Source organism: Salvia miltiorrhiza, chromosome 5 (assembly GCF_028751815.1).
Source record: "Salvia miltiorrhiza cultivar Shanhuang (shh) chromosome 5, IMPLAD_Smil_shh, whole genome shotgun sequence".
Classification (NCBI taxonomy): Eukaryota; Viridiplantae; Streptophyta; class Magnoliopsida; order Lamiales; family Lamiaceae; genus Salvia; species Salvia miltiorrhiza.
The window spans coordinates 41,095,817-41,114,838 of NC_080391.1; the positions used below are offsets into that span (position 1 = coordinate 41,095,817).

A 19,022-nucleotide genomic window follows, 5' to 3' on the forward strand; every position below is an offset into this window, starting at 1 on the left:
TCACTGATGCCTTGGCCTTTGCTCATCACTGTCATCGTTTTCCTAAGGTGAGATGGGGTTCTTGGCTTTGGGAAAGCTTTATTCCTACCCAGCGTTCGTTGGTTGTTTGGCGTATTTTACATAATAGACTTCCAACTGTTGATAGACTTATTAAACAGGGCATGATCACGCCGAATGTTTGTCCTTTTTGTCTCTCTGATGAGGAGACTATCTCTCATATTTTCTGGACTTGTGCTCGTGTTCGACCAATCTGGCAGGAGTTGCTTCAATGGTTTAATATGTCTCATATGTTGCATGATCCAGATATTGGTAGTGTCCTGGTGGATGCTTGGCAGAGTGATTTCAGTTCGCAAGTAGAAGCTTATTGGAAGGCTGGGGTCATGAATCTTATTTGGTTTATTTGGAGACAAAGAAATCTTTGTATCTTTGAAGATGACAGTTGGGATTACAGGCAGGCCATCAAGTTCATTAGAGTGTCTTTCCTTGAGATAGAGCAGAACTTCACTAAGATTGGGCATATGAAGAACACCTGGGCTGATCTTCGTATTTTGAGAAACATTGGCATCAAGGGGCGGGCGGCCCCTCCGCCAGATTTTATCAACGTCTACTGGTGGCCGCCGTCGGGAGATTGGATTAAAGTTAATACCGATGGTTCGGCTCTTGGAACTCCGGGAAAGATTGTTGCGGGCGGTGTGTTCCGGGATAAATTTAGTATGGTTCACGGTTGCTTTCACATTGATGGTGGGATTGGTTATGCTTTTGAAGCAGAGCTTTTAGCCGTCATTACCGCTCTTCGTCTTGCTCATGATCGTAATTGGCACTATCTGTGGATTGAATCGGATTCCACGTATATCGTTCAGCTGCTTCACTCGCGTTCGTTATCTGTTCCTTGGCGGTTTTTAGCGGCTTGGAAGAAGGTGCTCTCTACTCTGAGTGATTTTCATCTCCATATCACGCATATATTACAGAGAAGGGAACAAGGTCGCTGATATCCTCGCTGCGCCTAATATGGAGGAAGGCTGGTGGTCGACAGAAATTGATGCCATCAAACTTGCGGTTCGTCAGGATATGACGAATCATAGTTTTCTTCGTATGATTAGATAATGGTACAGTTGCTGGTTTGGTCTTTCTTCTTCTCGGAGTGGATGGTTAAGCTCAGATGCTCTTGGAATTTTGGGTTCTCAGCTTGTAGTTTCTTCGAACAGTTGGGGGGGCTTTCTTTTCAGGTTGGTGGCGTGCTTCGCCGCTTTTGCATCGAGGGTTTTTGGGGTTATAAGGTTGTTTTGGGTTGTCAGGGTAGTCACGAATGTGATTCTCCCAGCGACGGCGACACTCCGGCTGCGGGGAATCACTTTCGCGTCTTCCTTTTCTTTGGGTGTTTGTTTGGTTTTTTAATCGAACAGTTGGTGGGGGTTTCCTCTTTTACCTCTTCGGTTGATGGTGGTTGCTTCTGCTACTGGACTTGGCTTGATGGTTATTGGAAGCAGTTAAGTGATCGTGCTTCTCCCAGCGGCGGTATCACTCCGGCTGAGAAAAGCTATTTGCTTCACCTTTCTCTTGACCCCAATAATTGGCACGACGTGTGCATGTGTGGCCCTCTCAGCGACGGCAACATACCGGCTGAGAAGGGCTTAGCTTACAGGGGACGTCAGTACAGGTGCGTTTATGCCTCTCCCAGCGATGGCGATACTCCGGCTGCGAGGAGGCACCCCCGCATCCTTTCTTTATGGCGTTGGGGCAGGTTGTTATTCGAACAGTTGGAGGGGGCAAATTCTTGTGCTCCTTCGAAGGATGGTGTTTATTGCGTTTCTTGGACCTGGATTGACAGCTCTTGGATGCATTTTCCTGGTTGTGACTCTCTCAGCGACGGCGTCATTCCGGCTGAGAGGGTCATTTCGTTTCACACGGGTAGGCACAGCAGGTGTGAGTGCGACTTTCTCAGCGACGGCAACATACCGGCTGAGAAGGGTCTGGCTTGCATGGACTTCGTTTGCAGGGATCTTCATTTTTTTGGTTCCAGTTCTTTTGTCACCAGATTTTTGTTTTTCTTTCCTGTTCTTTGGTTTTACTGTTGTTGCTTGTTTTTGTTTTGCATTGGAGAGCCGGGATTGTTTAGGAGCAATGGTCCGGCCGGAGCTTCTGAAATAATCCTAACTCAGCTCTCCATGCTTTTCTTCCTTTTTAGACGAGTACTCTTTTTCCTCTTCTTGAGGTTTTAACGAGGCTCGGCCCTTAGTCTGCTTTTCTGTGCTTTCAAGGGTTTAGGTTCTTTTTCTTCTCTTCTATAAAATTTTATTTTAATATATATTAAACAAATGCATAAATTAAAATAAAGATTTAACGTACAAAAAATATAGCATAACACATAAATTAAAATAATAAAAAAAACTAAACAAAAAATACAGATTTCATATCAACACATAACGCAAACGTAATTTCTGATTTATTATACATAATGCAGAAGAAAAAAACGATAAAATCATCAAACTAAAGAAAATAAAAACACAAGGAACAAATAATATTCATCACGAAGAACAACGAATTAAAAAAAAAAAACTAACTGAACGACGAATAATCAATACATGATTCCTCAATTGAAAACACAATAAGAACTAACTGAACGAAGAATAATCCAGTCAAATAACAAACAATACCTGATTCCTCAATCGTCATGAACGAGAAAACAAACGATTCTCACAGATGAAGAGAATCGCACTGAAGAGAGAAAGACAAGCGCGAAGACTGCGATGTAAAAAAATAAAAGACGACGAGGTAAAACGAAGTAGCATGCGAAATATAATCTAAGAATTAAAAGATGAAAATACCCTTCCGCATTTAAAAATTAGGTTTAAAAATCGCATCAGATCTGGACCGTATAAAAAAATAGATCAACGGCTGATATTAGGATCTACGGATCTATTATAAGCATTGGATACTACATAATCCCATTCCTATATATATATATATATACTCTTTCGAACTGATGATTTCATAATGAAGATTGTGTATTCATCAAGCTTTTAATATAATTGCTATAATTCTAATATGATAAAGAGCATATGATTCTAGATTGAGGTTCCATATATATGTATGCAAATCTACGCCCATTGTGTTTATTAATCGCAAATGTTAATCTCGGTTGAGAATATCCCACTTTAATACCAAAAACAATCTTAAAATGGATTAGGAGCATCTTTATTCTTTTACCAAGCCTAATTCTTTGGATTTTGGATCCAATCAGAGCATATACTTCTTCAACTATTCTATTAAGATTATTGGAAATTATGTATAACTTTTCAAATTATTCTTTATATTATTGAAGCATTGATTTAACTCAAAGGAATATCATACAAACATGTTTGTTTTTTTCACGTGATAAAGTGTGATAGATATCTTTGATTGATATATTTTGTTTGCTTCATGCATCGAAGCCCTTAATAAAGCAAGGTTTTGTATCTATTATACAAAATGTAATCATACTTGTAATACAAATAGTTATTTTAGAAATTGCATTTAATAGAGAATTTTAATGCAAAATATAAATTAAATTATGTATTCCCCGTCATAGTATATGATTTTCAATTTTATATGATGTACTATAAGTGAAATATACACTATACAATATACATATATCCTTTATTTATATACACTACGTGCGATGTGTGCTTCAATTTTGTTCTTGCCCACAAATATTACGTTGGTTCCATATTTGATATAATCTGACATGTACCTGTTGTACATTTTGGTAGTTTGGTACATCGATCAATAAATATATAAATGAAATAATAGCCACGCGTTGAAATTATGCAAATTTAATAGCATATGCCTTTTCCTTTGCATATAATATATATATGTTTGTTATACATGGTGCATGTGTCGATTTTATTCTTTGGAAAGTGGCAAGAACAACACAGATAAAGTATAGTAGACTAGTAGTAGTAGCATATGTCTGCTTGAGTGGCTTTAATTAACTTTTGTGGTGTCTTACTCTTTCCATGAATGCACCAATAATTATTATATGGGTTAGAGTATAATTTTTGGTTCCAACTTTACTTCTTCTTTTAAAAATAACTAGCACACGTCCACTCGTGCGATGCACGATTAATATCGAATCTGAACGATATTTTAAATAAATAAATATGCATAATATATATAATTTAAATATAAATAAATGTAAATATAAATGTAAATAAAAAATTAAAATCATCCACAACATAATTTCAATAAAAAACATGAATTCGAAAATATATAAATTTTTAATTTTTTATTTTCAATTACCAATTAATTGATTTTCATTGATAATGTGTATAAATATATAAATTCACCATCAAAAGTAAGTATAAATCATAATTAGTATCATTATATATCATATAATATTGTAAGATGTTCAAAACTATTTATTTGCATATAGTTTAATAGTATATTTTGGACTGCATATTTAACCATATTTATGTGGTAATTTTATTTAAATATAAATTCTAAAATAAAGTTATTATACAATAGAAAATATAAAAAAAATGAATGAAGTAGAAAGAACAGTGTAATTAAAAGAAATTAGAAAAGAGAAAGGAGAGATAAAAGATGAGAGAGAGAGAAAATAATTTTCTAACTTTAATTGATAATAACTTATTCGTTTTAAATTTATTTTTTATAGTTTGTATATCAAATAAAAGATCTTTTCGTTATCTTTAATTTAATATCCATGTTGAATGATAACACTCATTTTTCTATGGTTTTTAATGTTCTTTTGATGTTAATTTTATAGGAAATTGAGTGTTTTGATGATTGTTTTATGCTTTTATTGCTTTATCTTGTAAACTATGTTACTTGCTCGAACTTTGATGGATTTTACAGGATTTTTGAGATGGAATTTGGAAATATTGTCAGAAATAGAAGTTGTAGTTCGTCTCAAGAGGAGTTCGTGAGTGCAAACAGATTGTAAATCGGACTTTGGATGAGAAAGTTATGGCCAAAACAAGAAAGTCGCGCACAGCAGTGAATAGTGTTGACGGAAATTTCCGAATTTTCGGGAATTTTCGGGTTTTTTATATTTTCTCAGTATTTTCGAGTTTTACACTGTATTTATCTCTTGTGCCTATATATAGGTCGTTTCCTGACCTATTAGACACATCTTTTTACATCTCTTCACCTCCTTTCTTTTTCTTTTTCTTTTTCTTTTTCTTTTTTTCAGTTTTACATTCAGTTTTCATAGATTAGATTTATTTCTGCATATTCAAGCTGCTACAATTGTTCTTATTTTTATATAATTCAGTTCTTTCAATTGTGTTCTTTTTAATTATGTTTATATTTTATTTTACGATGTCTGGCTAGTTCGTTAATCTGAACCTAGGGTTTGTACATTGCTGATTGATTATATGTTTATGATTTATTTATATCAATTTTCCCTCCAACTTGCGATTCGTGATTCCTGGTGCTTAATTTCTTGTGAATTATTTGGCCAATAATTTTGCATGTCTAGCTGTTCAATTTGAAGACTTGAATGCGGTAATTGTTCAGCCGATTCGGGAATGCATGTTATAGTAGTAGCCTTGACACTTGAATGAGATAGGTGAAACTATAGGGAGCTATTATTTGTGTCTGCTTGGGAGTTAATTTATTCCTTGGAGTCTTGAATGTGAAGGGGGGTAAATTAATCTACTTTCATATGTGATCGTTAGAGAAGCTTGTGAATAGTTCTGTGATCTCTCATCAGGGTTGGATTAAATTGGTAATTGAATCAATAGATTAAATGCATGTAATTGATTAGTAAAAGTACATCCCTGGGGTCAGAGTTTGTTTTATTATTTGAGTTTTTATCATATTTTATTTGCTTTGTTTTGATTTTAGTTTTATTCTTCATTCTTAGTTGAGTTTGCCTGAATATTACTAGAGTTTACTAGGGATTACTTAGAGTGATTCGTTATAATAGTCCCTGTGGATACGATACTCGACTTGCTGTTTCTGTGCTACGATTACACTGTTTAGTTGCAGTTTTTGTTGCTAAGAAATTAGTGATCAACTTTTTGGCGCCGTTGCCGGGGACTATTTAGAATTTACTTTAATATTTCTGACTAGACTTAAGCATTATTTCAGGTTTTTTTTTTATTTCATGGCTCCTGATGTTTGAACTGTTGTGTCCCTCAGAGTGTAGGCGTATAGTGGAAGATCTAGAAAGACTGCTCGAAGAATCGGACAGGCGTGCACAACATCAGTCTTTTTCAAAGCTGCAGGATGCGGAGGAGAAAGATGAGGAGATTGAGAAAATAGTAGCTGATGAGCCCCCTACTCCAAAGGAGGATTTTAGCATCCCTCCTATTTTTGTTGCTATAGAGCTTGTTTCTATTCCTACTCCTCCCAGACCCGAGTACAAGCTTGTTGCTCCATTCACCTGCTACTTGGCCAAGCCAAATACTGATGAAAAGAGGACCAAGTTCATGGAGATCTCTTTGAAGCAGGATGATCCCGATAGCTTTATTGTTGCTTGTGCGATTAGTTGGCTTACCTTTTCAGAGGTGTTATGGGATTTAAAAGTTTATCTTCTTTTGATGCCTCTCATTGCTTTCCACCGTGTGGGGATAGGATGAGCCATGAGGTATTGTCGAGCTCTAGACGTTAAATTAAGCATTTGTTGGGAGGTAACCCAACCGTTTCTTCTTTGTTTTGTTTTTCGTTCTTTTTGTTCCTTTGTTTTCTTTGTTTTGTTTGGAAGTTTAGTGCAGTGTTGAGCTTGGAAGATGCGGGAACTCGCGCCTTATCCATACTACCACCATGGAGCATGTGTTTCTGTGAGTAGTGACACACATATCATCATCCCTCCAAACTTATTTTCGAACTTATGTTCTGTAATAAGTTTGGGGGAGGGGGGTGAGAGTAGATATGTGTATCACTTTTATCTTTTTGTTTGCTTTATTGTTTTATCCTGCTTGGTTGGTGGTGTGTGTTTGTTTTTTTTTTTTTTTAGTTGATTATTGCTCCATTAGATTTCTGGTGAGATGCCAATGATGATTTCTGTGAAAAAAAATTGGAGTTAGATTTTCTTTGATGATTTAAGCATAATTGGAACTAATTTGCATAATTCTAGAGTGATTTTGACCTTGACTTTTAGACGTTGAATAAACCTGTGAGATTTTGAGCCATAACTGTTTATTATACACAATTTATTCTTTGTTGTGAGTTTTGTCATGCATGTGGTGATCTTCTAGAACTTGCCATGGTTTCTGTGTCGAGGTTGCTGTTGTGCCCAGGATTAGGAGATGATTTTAGGCCATCTTTTGTTAGCCACATTTTATTATCCCAAACACTGTCCTTAACGGAAAAATTATCCTTTGTTATCCACTTTGAGCCTATTTAGCTTTTATTCTTTAGCCGGATGATAGGGGGTGATGTAGTATATGGGAATCTTTGTGTGGTGAATATCATAGTGGGCCATGAAGAAAGAAGGGATGACATTGTGCTACTATTTACTCTTATAAGCTCTAGAAAGTTGTAAAAAGAAAAAAAAAATGTTGAGAAAAAAAAGAGAAAAGAAAAAAAAAAGAAGAAAAAAAAAAGAAGAGAAAAAGTGTGAAGTCGAGTGTATATTGAGAAATTTGTTAGAGAATCGACTTCGTGTGTTGGAAATAAATGGAGAGCATAAAAGAGTGTTTAGTTCTATTTTGTGATGATTAAATCCCTTGAGTTGTGTTGATTATGGTGACATAGTTGGGTGGAAGATGAAATTTATTCCATACTTGATTTGTGAAGTTATAAGGTGTTGGTGTTCTTAATTATTTTGAGTCACTTAGCCTATATTTCCCTACCTTAACCAATGTCCCTACATTATAACCCAAAGAAAAAGACCTTTTTGATCTTAGTCCTGGCACACTATTAGCGATGGAGATTGTAGACGATTGGCAAGCTTATGGTAAGTGATCTATATTGCATTGAATTCGATGAGAGCATACACGTCCTATACGTTCCATCAAATTGAGAGTTGTGTGATACACATACCTTGTGAGATTCAATTGTTTGGAATGTCAAGGTTGATTTTGCAATAGGTTGTGTTTATTGGTGAATTTTGTGTTTAATTGTTGAGGATTTGAGAATTCTATTATTCTTTATCTTTCGGAGGCATCTATGAGCCATATTTCTTACCCATTCGTGTTATTGATTGTGTTATTCTCATTATTCGAGGACGAACAATGGTTTAAGTTTGGAGGAGTTGATAACACTCATTTTTCTATGGTTTTTAATGTTCTTTTGATGTTAATTTTATAGGAAATTGAGTGTTTGATGATTGTTTTATGCTTTTATTGCTTTATCTTGTAAACTATGTTACTTGCTCGAACTTTGATGGATTTTACAGGATTGTTTAGATGGAATTTAGAAATATTGTCAGAAATAGAAGTTGTAGTTCGTCTCAAGAGAAGTTCGTCAGTGCAAACAGATCGTAAATCGGACTTTGGATGAGAAAGTTATGGCCAAAACAAGAAAGTCGCGCACAGTAGTGAATAGTGTTGACGGAAATTTCCGAATTTTCGGGAACTTTCGGGTTTTTTATATTTTCTCAGTATTTTCGAGTTTTACACTGTATTTATCTCCTGTGCCTATATATAGGTCGTTTCCCTGACCTATTAGACACATCTTTTTACATCTCTTCACCTCCTTTCTTTTTCTTTTTCTTTTTTTCAGTTTTACATTCAGTTTTCATAGATTAGATTTATTTCTGCATATTCAAGCTGCTACAATTGTTCTTATTTTTATATAATTCAGTTCTTTCAATTGTGTTCTTTTTAATTATGTTTATGTTTTATTTTACGATGTCTGGCTAGTTCGTTAATCTGAACCTAGGGTTTGTACATAGCTGATTGATTATATGTTTATGATTTATATATATCAATTTTCCCTCCAACTTGCGATTCGTGATTCCTGGTGCTTAATTTTTTGTGAATTATTTGGCCAATAATTTTGCATGTCTAGCTGTTCAATTTGAAGACTTGAATGCGATAATTGTTCAGCCGATTCGGGAATGCATGTTATAGTAGTAGCCTTGACACTTGAATGAGATAGGTGAAACTATAGGGAGCTATTATTTGTGTCTGCTTGGGAGTTAATTTATTCCTTGGAGTCTTGAATGTGAAGGGGGTAAATTAATCTACTTTCATAGGTGTTCGTTAGAGAAGCTTGTGAATAGTTCTGTGATCTCTCATCAGGTTGGATTAAATTGGTAATTGAATCAATAGATTAAATGCATGTAATTGATTAGTAAAAGTACATCCCTAGGGTCAGAGTTTGTTTTATTATTTGAGTTTTTATCATATTTTATTTGCTTTGTTTTGATTTTAGTTTTATTCTTCATTCTTAGTTGAGTTTGCCTGAATATTACTAGAGTTTACTAGGGATTACTTAGAGTGATTCGTTATAATAGTCCCTGTGGATACGATACTCGACTTGCTGTTTCTGTGCTACGATTACACTGTTTAGTTGCAGTTTTTGTTGCTAAGAAATTAGTGATCATTGAATATCTTTTTATTAATCAAAATTGACATTTTTTATAAAAGAATAAAAAAAGTGAGGAGAGATAAATTTTGGGTAGGAAAAATTAATCGTTATACTGCTCTATTATTTAATATATATATATATATATATATATATATATATAGATTTTAATTTTTGTTCCTCTTTTAAAAATCTCTAATTTTGCAAAAAAAGGAAAAGAAAAAAGAAAAATATGTTTGCGATTGAGAATCCAGCGTCGTACGTCGGATTATTTTGGTGATAATTCTAGCCAATCATATGTTGCAATGGATAATGGTATACTGTTGGGAAATAAATGAAATATCCTTGTCCCGGTTCTGATGATACCAAAACTATTAGAGAGCTTCTCTTTCTTATATTTCTCTTATGAACTTAAGTGTTTTAGTTCTCACTAGTTTAGATTGAAGCGGCAAAGACTGAAGATCAACTGATTGAAGACCGAAGACTGAAGATAGCACAACTGAAGCATGTGGAACTGAATTAGCGAAGGGCGCATCCTGACTGAAAGTCATCAGTCACCAATCAGAGATATTCATGCAATACATGTCATCGTCAAACTGAAGTTTCAAAACAAGTACCAGTCGAGTTTCTCCATCGGACTGAAGTAAAGAGTATCAGACACGCTGTATTAAATGCTCAAGTACAACAGCATTGAATGCCGAAGATTTGAAGATCGTCCTTGCAAGTACCAGAGCTTCCCTTTTCATGTAAAGATGCAGAAACACCATACTCCAAGAACAAGACAATTCAAATATTTGCTAGATGGAGTATCTGAAGATTGCCACCTCAGTCCAAGAAGTGACATCCTCTCACAACGGCAGAAATCCTGAAGACCATCTCTCCAACGGATCTATTCAAGACTTCGCCTATAAATAGAGCTTGAGGAACGCCTGCAATCTTCATCGATTCGAAGACATACGCTGAAGCTCTGTCAAATTTGCGAGCCAGCAACTTCATAGATAGAACTTTGAATCAAAGAAGAGAGTACTTAAACATTGTAAAATCAGTCTAGCTGATTAACTAAACTCTCTTAGAAAACTAGACAATTCTTGTTTTATCTTAATCCTATAATAGATTACTTGAGAGCCTATTCTCAGTAGTCTTAGTTGAGTCCAAACCTCTTTTCAACTGTAGTGACCCGCTCTTTTATATGTTTTAAATCCAGTAAAGCGTGTTTATTTTGTTCATCAGTGAATGAAAACGGTTATTATCCTGATATGAATTCAGCTTATGATCCTGAATTTATATTGTTAAAGCAGTCAATGATATTATTTCAGAGTTATAACTGACTTAGCAAAGTCACGTTATTTATTTAAGCGAGATGGAATTAGATTTTATTTTTACTCAGATCGTGAATTATTTCCGACTCAAGAAGTTAATTAAATCTGCGGATTTAATTTAGATATCAGAACAACGAACGAATTAAATCTACGGATTTAATTTAGATTCATTTTATAACTTATCGATTTTAGCGAAAAATCACATGTCGAAATACAAGATTTATTTAAATAAACAGTACCAAGCAGATACGAGCACGCGATCCATTTTACAGTTACAGAATCACCGAGACATAGAAAATACATCATTAATCCTACACTACATTATTATTATTTTTTTATCTCCCACTACTTTGCCCACCACTATATTTTGCCCACCACTATAATTTGCCAATCCTCTATTAATCATCATCTCCACCATCCTGCAATTATCGAAGAGCAGCCCCTGCCCTGTTTCTGCCAAAGTTCCCAGGGTAAGCTTTCTTTAATGCTTCCACCTTCTTCCATGGTTTCACCTGCAGTTATTGAAGAAACAAATCTGTAAATTATTTCAGTCATTCACTCTCTGCCGAAAGTTCCAAGAGCTTTGGCACGTTGATTCACTAGCTCAACCACAATAGCCAACTACACATTTTAAGGTATTTACCTAGCCCCATATACTGTATTCCATCACACATTTTCTGCATCCAAGCATGATAGACAAACAAAACCAATATGTGAGAATGAACATAGCAGCATGAAGAACCAGCAACATATAACCTTTAACAGATTTTGACCTTCACACTATAGCTTTACCATCTCACAACTGATAAACCATGTACATTAAGATACCTCAGAAATTCATACGCAGTAGTTGTAAAGTGAGAGTAGGGAACTAAGCTTCTGAGAGGGAGGAGGACTGAACGGCTCCGAGGAGTAGGCGAGGCGACACCCTTCGTCGGGAACAGCGACAACAACGGCGAAGCCGGCATTCCAGTAGCAGCAGCGGCGTCGGGGCTTGGCGGAAATCGGGTGACAGCTGCGGCAGATTCTCGGCGACAAGGAAAGCTAGAACTCAGATTTAAGGAAGGAAGATTAGGGCTCAAATCACTCCCCTGATTTTGAGAGACATCAGCAGTGACTTGGACAACGCCGCTCGGAGACGACGGCCGTTCGCCGGACATCGGTTGCAGCGGCGACGGCGACCTTCAATTTGTGAGTTAGGGCTCGCTCTCCCCGCCTTGGACGAACTCCAGACGAAGAGGGGAAAATAGATTCGGAGGTAGCAGCGGGTACCGCCGGATTTGCAGAGACAGCGGTGTAGTTGACGAAGACGGCCGCCAGCCACTCGCCGGATTTCGGAGCCGCGGCGGCGAGCCCTCAGAGGAGAGTTCTCGACTGATTTCGAGAGAGAGTGACGGCTCTGTTTCGGAGAGGATAAGAAGGACGTTGAGGGATTGACGTTGACGAGGAGAAGCGGCGAAGCGTCGACTCGCCGGATTGCGAAAGGGCAGCGGCTGGCGCATCGGCTGAAAGAATCGAGAGAAAAAGAGAGCTCGATTGGATTTCAGCGAGAGAGAGAAAAGAAGAAGGGCGAGCGGCCCTTGAGATTGAGATAAGAGAGAGAACCGAGTGTGAGATTGAAAATGGGCTCCTATTTTAATTGAGTTGGGCCAAATTTTTGGGCTTTAATTATTAATTCATTGGGCCTTGTTGTATTTATTTTCATGTGGGCCTTTATTATTTCTCTTTGGGCCGAATTTACTAATGAAAGCCCAACTGCATTCTATTTTAATTGGGCTTTCTTGATTTTATTGTAATTGGGCCTCTGAATTTATTTATATGGGCCGATTTTATTTACTGATTGGGCCTCTGAATTTATTTATTTTACTCAGATGGGCTTTTATTACATTATTTCATTGGGCCGAATTTATTTAAATTGAAGCCCATCTATTTTATTTGGGCTGTTATATTATCTTCGTTGGGCCTCGTTTGATTTATTTAATTGAGCCCAGCTAATCAAATTATTTAATTATTGGGCCAAGATTTATTTAATTACTTGAGTTGATGAATTATTTCAATTGGGCCTCTCATGTTAATTATTCAAGCCCACTTTTACTTAATTAATTATTAGGCTACCTTATGTTGAGCCTTTTTATTTATTTAATCTTATAACATTACTTGTTCCTATTTATTAAGCCCGATTAATTATGAGGTTATAAAGCGAATAAGCTGAAGTATTTATTTATTTTCTATTGACTACGAGGAGCGGGGTTTATTTAATTGACGGATTAGAACACCCCGAAGAAAACGGATTAATTTTTGTTAATTATCCGGCTTCATGAGACGAGACTTAGCTTTTGTTTAAATCCGATAGCCTGGATTAACAATAGAAATTCCCTGATTATTATCTCAGAATAATAGTTCATGCATACGAGATTCATGCATAGTTAAATTACGCATTCTCATTTAATTGAGAATTTTTCCTCGATTTAAAGTCTTACGTTATTTTTCCGGATTAAAGGTTGAGCGCAAGAATAAGAGCTCATCAAGGAGTCACTAATCTGTAGCAAAGCTTTGCTATCAGGTGGGCATTACTTTTACTATACGTATATAGAGATCCCCTGCGTGTCGTAGGCCTCTTATACGAATGAATGCATGAGATAATTTAACTGTTAATTTCAGTTTTATATATCTATCAAATGAGTTTAATGTTATGTTTGAACAGTTATTTCATTGCAAAATTCTTGAACTGAAAATTATTTCAACTGTTGTCTTGCCATAAATGTTTCAATGTTTGGTATGATATCTATCTGATGTGGCTTTGCCAGTTATTATTCAATCGAATTCGGGTCCTGAGCAGTTGATAGCTATCCTGCCAGGGCTAGTGTACACCAGTGACCGTGAGTCATCTAGCGGGTTGGCCGGTCAAGTGACCGTGAGAGGTGGCCACCTCTCCGGCACACAGTTCCAGATATGATAGATTACAAGAGAACTTAGACTGCAGTCGAACTTTAAGAATCACAAATGAATTTAGTAAGCTTGGGCCTTTTAGCGAAAAACTCCCTTGCTGTACTGTTTATGATGGCATGACAATTTACAGTTTTGAAGCATGTATTTTTATACTTAGGCATACGTGCCCACTGAGTACTTTTGTACTCAAGCCCTGCATATATTTCTAAATGTGCAGGTTGAGCAGCTGCCAATGGTGATGAAGTGACGAGCGGAATTCTTTTGTCTTATTATGTATTAATGAACTCTAGGGTTACATGTCTTCATACATGTAATCAGAACCTTATTCCGCTGCGTACTCAGAAGTTTTATGCTATTTTGGATAAGTCGGAGTTATCCGAACTTACTAGTTATTTGAGTCTATACAACTAAAACTCCGTTATATTATAAATATCCATGTTATTAATAATGATGAAATGCGATCCTTTCTTGTTTGATTATTTCCCTTTCTACCCCGCTTCTAATCTCCCTCCATTAGTCACGGTTTCCCCGGCTTAATTATCCTTAATTAGGTCCGGTCGTGACATCAACAGAGCGAAAAGAGTGTTTGAGTCGGTTCTTTGGCACCCGTAAGCCAAGGGGGAGTTCAGACTAGGGTTCTCACTCTAGAGATCTTATCGAAGCGCTGATAGGGCATGAGTGTGTCTAAGCGTGCTAAGAGTGAGCTAGAAATCTAATCCAAGGTGTTGGTAGGTTTGCTGTGCACCTATATATGCATTAGCCCAGAGTGTTTGTCAGACTAATCATCTGGCCATGGAGTAGGAATGTTGTTTCCGAACCACGTAAAAATTCTTGTGTTCTTTATCTGCTTTCAGTTATTCCTTTGTCTGTGATAAATTTGTTTTCAACTGAACTGACGAGATGGAACTCAGATTGCTTGCCAGAAGTTCGACTCCTTCCTCATGCTCAAGAATGAATCTGTCAACGAGATGGAACTCAGATTCAATCAAATTCTGAATGAAGTTCAATCCATCTCGAAGGACAAGTACACTCAACAAGAAATCAACTTGAAGATTCTTCGAGCACTGCCACGAGGAGAATGGCAGATCTACTAGTCGCTCATCAGAATAAGCCTGGATTCAATCAGCTCCCGACAAACAAGCTCTTCTCTGATCTCTTGGCAAATGAGTTCGACATCCAGAGAAATCTTGGAATCAAGAAGGCTGGAGGATCAGACGAAGATGGTCCATCAACCTCAAAAGGAGCAGCACTGAAAGCTTCAGCGAGAGAAAGCAAGAAGCAAACGAAGGAACCAGCTGAACTCAAGCCCGATGACTTCTTCAGTCAATACGCTTTGTTGACTAAAAGATTCAACAAATTGGAGTCCAAATTCCGCAAGTACAGAAGGTTCCACAAGCAGCACTATAAAGGAAAGGAAAGAGAAATCAACTCCAGACATTCCACTGATCGAAGCGGAGAAAGAAAGTCAACCGCCTACGACATCAAAGATATGGAATGCTTTGGATGCAGAAAGAAAGGGCACTTTCGAAATGAATGCCCTGAACTGACTCAATCTGAGCGCAAAGAGCTGAAAGCCAAGAAGGATCGCAGTTATGCGAAGAAGAAAGTGATGGTTGCTGACGATGTTGGATCTTCCGAAGACACATCAGAATCATCCGACTTCAACTCTACCAGCTCAGATGATGAGAGTCAAGCCCTGATGGCCAATGAAACTGAAAGCGTAGCCGACAACAGCTACGACAATGGAATGAATGGCTCAGAGGTAATCTTTCATTCAAAGACTCATTATACGGATAACTTCCTGATGTTTTCAGGAGACCACTCAGAATCTGGAGAAAGCTCAGCCGATGAAACTGACGAGTTCGATCAGCTCATGACTAATCACTGTTCGAAGATCTCCTCAAGCAGAATCAGAAAATGGAAAAGGAGATCAATGATGAACGAACAAATAATTAGACAATCATCTACTTTCCGGATGAAACTTGTCTTGATCAGCTGATCATGGAGAACAGTCGACTGGAAGAAAAGCTCAGAATCTCCAACTCAGAATGTGACAGAGCATTTCATGAAATCAAGAGGCTCAATCACAAACTGGAAGAAACAGTCAAGGTCTGCATGATGAAGTCTCCCATGATGAGCAACTTTCCATCAAAAGGCCTCGTTGAAAGCATTGGAGAAAAGGTTGTTGATGCTGATAAAGGAAAGAATGTCATGATCAATGCAAATGACGATACTTCTGAAAACAACACATCAGAAGAATCAAGAGATCATGATATGGATGAAGTTCGCAAACGCAAACTGATGGCAAGAACAAATGTTCCTCCTCCACAAAGCTATAGACGAGCAAAGGAGACCCCCAACCAGATCATTCTACTGAGAAGACTGGAAAGCAGATTTCAGTCAAAGATCGGGGAATCTTCCTCATCAGTCTAGGGGGAAGAACAACAACATCAGTCAGAAACTGAAATCAGTTCAGTTTCAGAAAGAACAACATTCATGGAGACAAAGCAATGATGGGTCCAGACGAGTCAAGCGACGTCCACGACGACAAGCGACTGGACATCAGATGACTCATGTTCCACGACATCAGTCAAGTCTCCATCAGTCTGGAATGACTCGAGTATCTCAAGGAAGATACTTTGTCGAGCAAAGAAGACCTCTACAACTCATCAGACAGAACTCCTACAAGAGTGAGGCCTTCAAAAGGAAAGCTCAACAGAAGAATGCTCATGTGCCAACTGAAGCGCCAACTACTTTAGTCAGACGACTAGCAAAGCGCAAAAGATCAGCAAGACCAGTTCTGAAGCAGATATGGGTTCCAAAGGGAACTCGAGCTAACATTGAAGGACCCAAATCTTGATTGGGTACCTAAAATAACTCTTCCTTGCAGGTCAAAAACAGGAAACATAAAAAGAATGAAGAAGTTAAAGCATCAATCAAAACATGATATCTGGATAGTGGCTGCTCGAAGCACATGACGGGCTACAAAGAATATCTATCTAAGTATGTTGAGAAAGCTGGATCCAAAGTTGCATTCGGAGACAACTCAATCGGAGAAACAAAAGGCTATGGTGTGCTCGACATGGGTAACGCCAGTATCAGTAATGTTAGCTTTGTTTCTGGTCTTAAACATAATTTGTTGTCTGTGAGTCAATTTTGTGACAGCGGTTTCACAGTGAAGATCAAAAAAGATGAATTCATTGTTAGAAACAATCAAAGAAAGGTGGTTCTGAAAGGATTCAGGCAAAGAAGTCTCTACGTCGTGTCATGGGAAGACAACCCTCCAAAAATATGTCTCATCAGCAAAAGCAGCTTGGAGCTCAACTGGCTGTGGCACAGGAGACTCAACCACCTCAATTTCAAGACGATCAACAAGCTTGCTAAGCATCAACTGGTAGAAGGTTTGCCTTCTATTATGTTCCAGAAGAAGTAAGAATGTGAAGCATGTCAAAGAGGAAAGCAGACAAGGACGTCATTCAAGTCAAAGTCAGGACACTCCTCTGAAAGGATTCTATAACTACTTCACATGGATCTGTTTGGCCCAATCTCTCCAAGAAGCTACAACGGTAGGAAGTACACCTTAGTTGTTGTGGATGATTATTCACGATATACTTGGGTTATCTTTCTCTACACCAAGAAAGAGACACTGCTGGAATTGTCAAAGCTGCTGAGAAGACTAAGCATTGAAAAGGAAGTCAACATCATCAGCATCAGATCAGATCGTGGGACTGAATTCCTCAATACTGTCATTCGTGAGTATTGTGAGGAACAAGGAATCAGTCATCAAACTTCTACAGTAAGGACTCCTCAACAGAACGGAGTTGTAGAAAGAAGAAACAGATCTTTGAAGGAAGCAGCAAGGACGATGCTAGCCGAATCAAAACTCCCCTTGAAGTTTTGGGCCGAAGCAGTCAACAACGCATGCTACACGCAAAATCGCTCTTTCCTCACTCAAAGACATGGAAAAACTCTATACGAGCTATGGAAGAACAAGAAGCCTTCAATTGCATATTTTCATGTTTTCGGTTCTAGGTGTTTCATCCACAACAGTGATAAGAAGAGGTTAAACACATTTGATAGCAAGGCTGATCCAGGAATTTTTCTTGGATACTCTGGAACAGAACGATCCAGCAAAGCCTATCGAGTGTTTAATACTCAAACTCTTTGTGTTGAAGAAACACCACATGTTGTTTTTTATGAGTCTGCAGATGATTTCAGGAAACAGGAAACTGAAAGAAGTGTTGAGAACACTGAAGTTTCCAAGACTGAAATCGACAACACCTAGCCTTCTACTGTCTTGGTGTGGGGACCACGAAAAGATGAAGATATTGAGAAGCTTCAGTATCAGAAGATCAGCCAAAGGTCTGAAGCTCAGACTGAAGTCAATGCAGATGGCATCAGTCAAGGGGGAACTCCAGTTGCCGAAGAACGAGTTGAACATGCCGAAGAAGCTCCAGCTCAACTCTCCCCTGCTCCAGAAGATGCTCAACACTTCAGAACCATTCTGACTGAAGAAGCCCCACCATCACCAGAAGAGATCAAGAAGTATTAAAGATGGTTTGAACTCCATTCAAAGGAGAACATCATTGGAGAACCATCAGACGGTGTCAAGACTCAAAGATCAATGTGCAACCTCGTCGTTGATATCAACCAGAATTGCATCAACGAAGATAAGAATTTCAGTTGTTTCTTATCATCTACAGAGCCCAAGGATGTCGACGAAGCTCTGAAGTCCACTCAATGGGTCATCGCAATGCAAGAAGAACTCAATGAATTCAATCGGAATTCAGTTTGGGAGCCTGTGGATCGACCAGACGATGCAAAGGTGATTGGTTTGAAATGGATTTTCAAAAACAAGAAAGACGAAGAAGGAAATGTTGTGAGAAACAAAGCAAGGCTTGTAGCAAAAGGTTATAGTCAAGAAGAAGGTATCGACTACGATGAGACGTTTGCCCCAGTTGCCAGATTGGAAGCAGTCAGACTCTTCTTAGCCTTCGCAGCTCACAAAGGATTCAAGGTACACCAAATGGATGTAAAGTGTGCATTTCTCAACGGAGTGCTCACCGATGAAGTCTATGTGGAACAACCTCCAGGCTTTGAGGTTTCAGGACCAGAAAAGGTGTACAAGCTGAAAAAGCGCTTTATGGATTAAAGCAAGCTCCAAGAGCATGGTATGATACTCTCTCTGAGTATCTTGTTGAACAAAGTTTCAAGAAAGTATCTGTGGACAGAACGTTGTTAACTCTCAAAGAAGGAGAAGATCTTCTACTTGTTCAG

The 19,022-nt window shown here is 37.8% G+C and overlaps 1 long non-coding RNA gene across 1 annotated transcript; it reads right to left on the minus strand.

Annotated features, from left to right (window-relative positions):
* Positions 1-11,000: 11,000 nt before the first annotated feature.
* Positions 11,001-12,357, minus strand: LOC131024452 (uncharacterized). Its single transcript, XR_009101847.1, has 2 exons — positions 11,440-12,357; positions 11,001-11,308 (listed from the first exon to the last, which is right to left on the minus strand). It is a non-coding gene; the product is annotated as an uncharacterized LOC131024452 (long non-coding RNA).
* Positions 12,358-19,022: the final 6,665 nt, after the last annotated feature.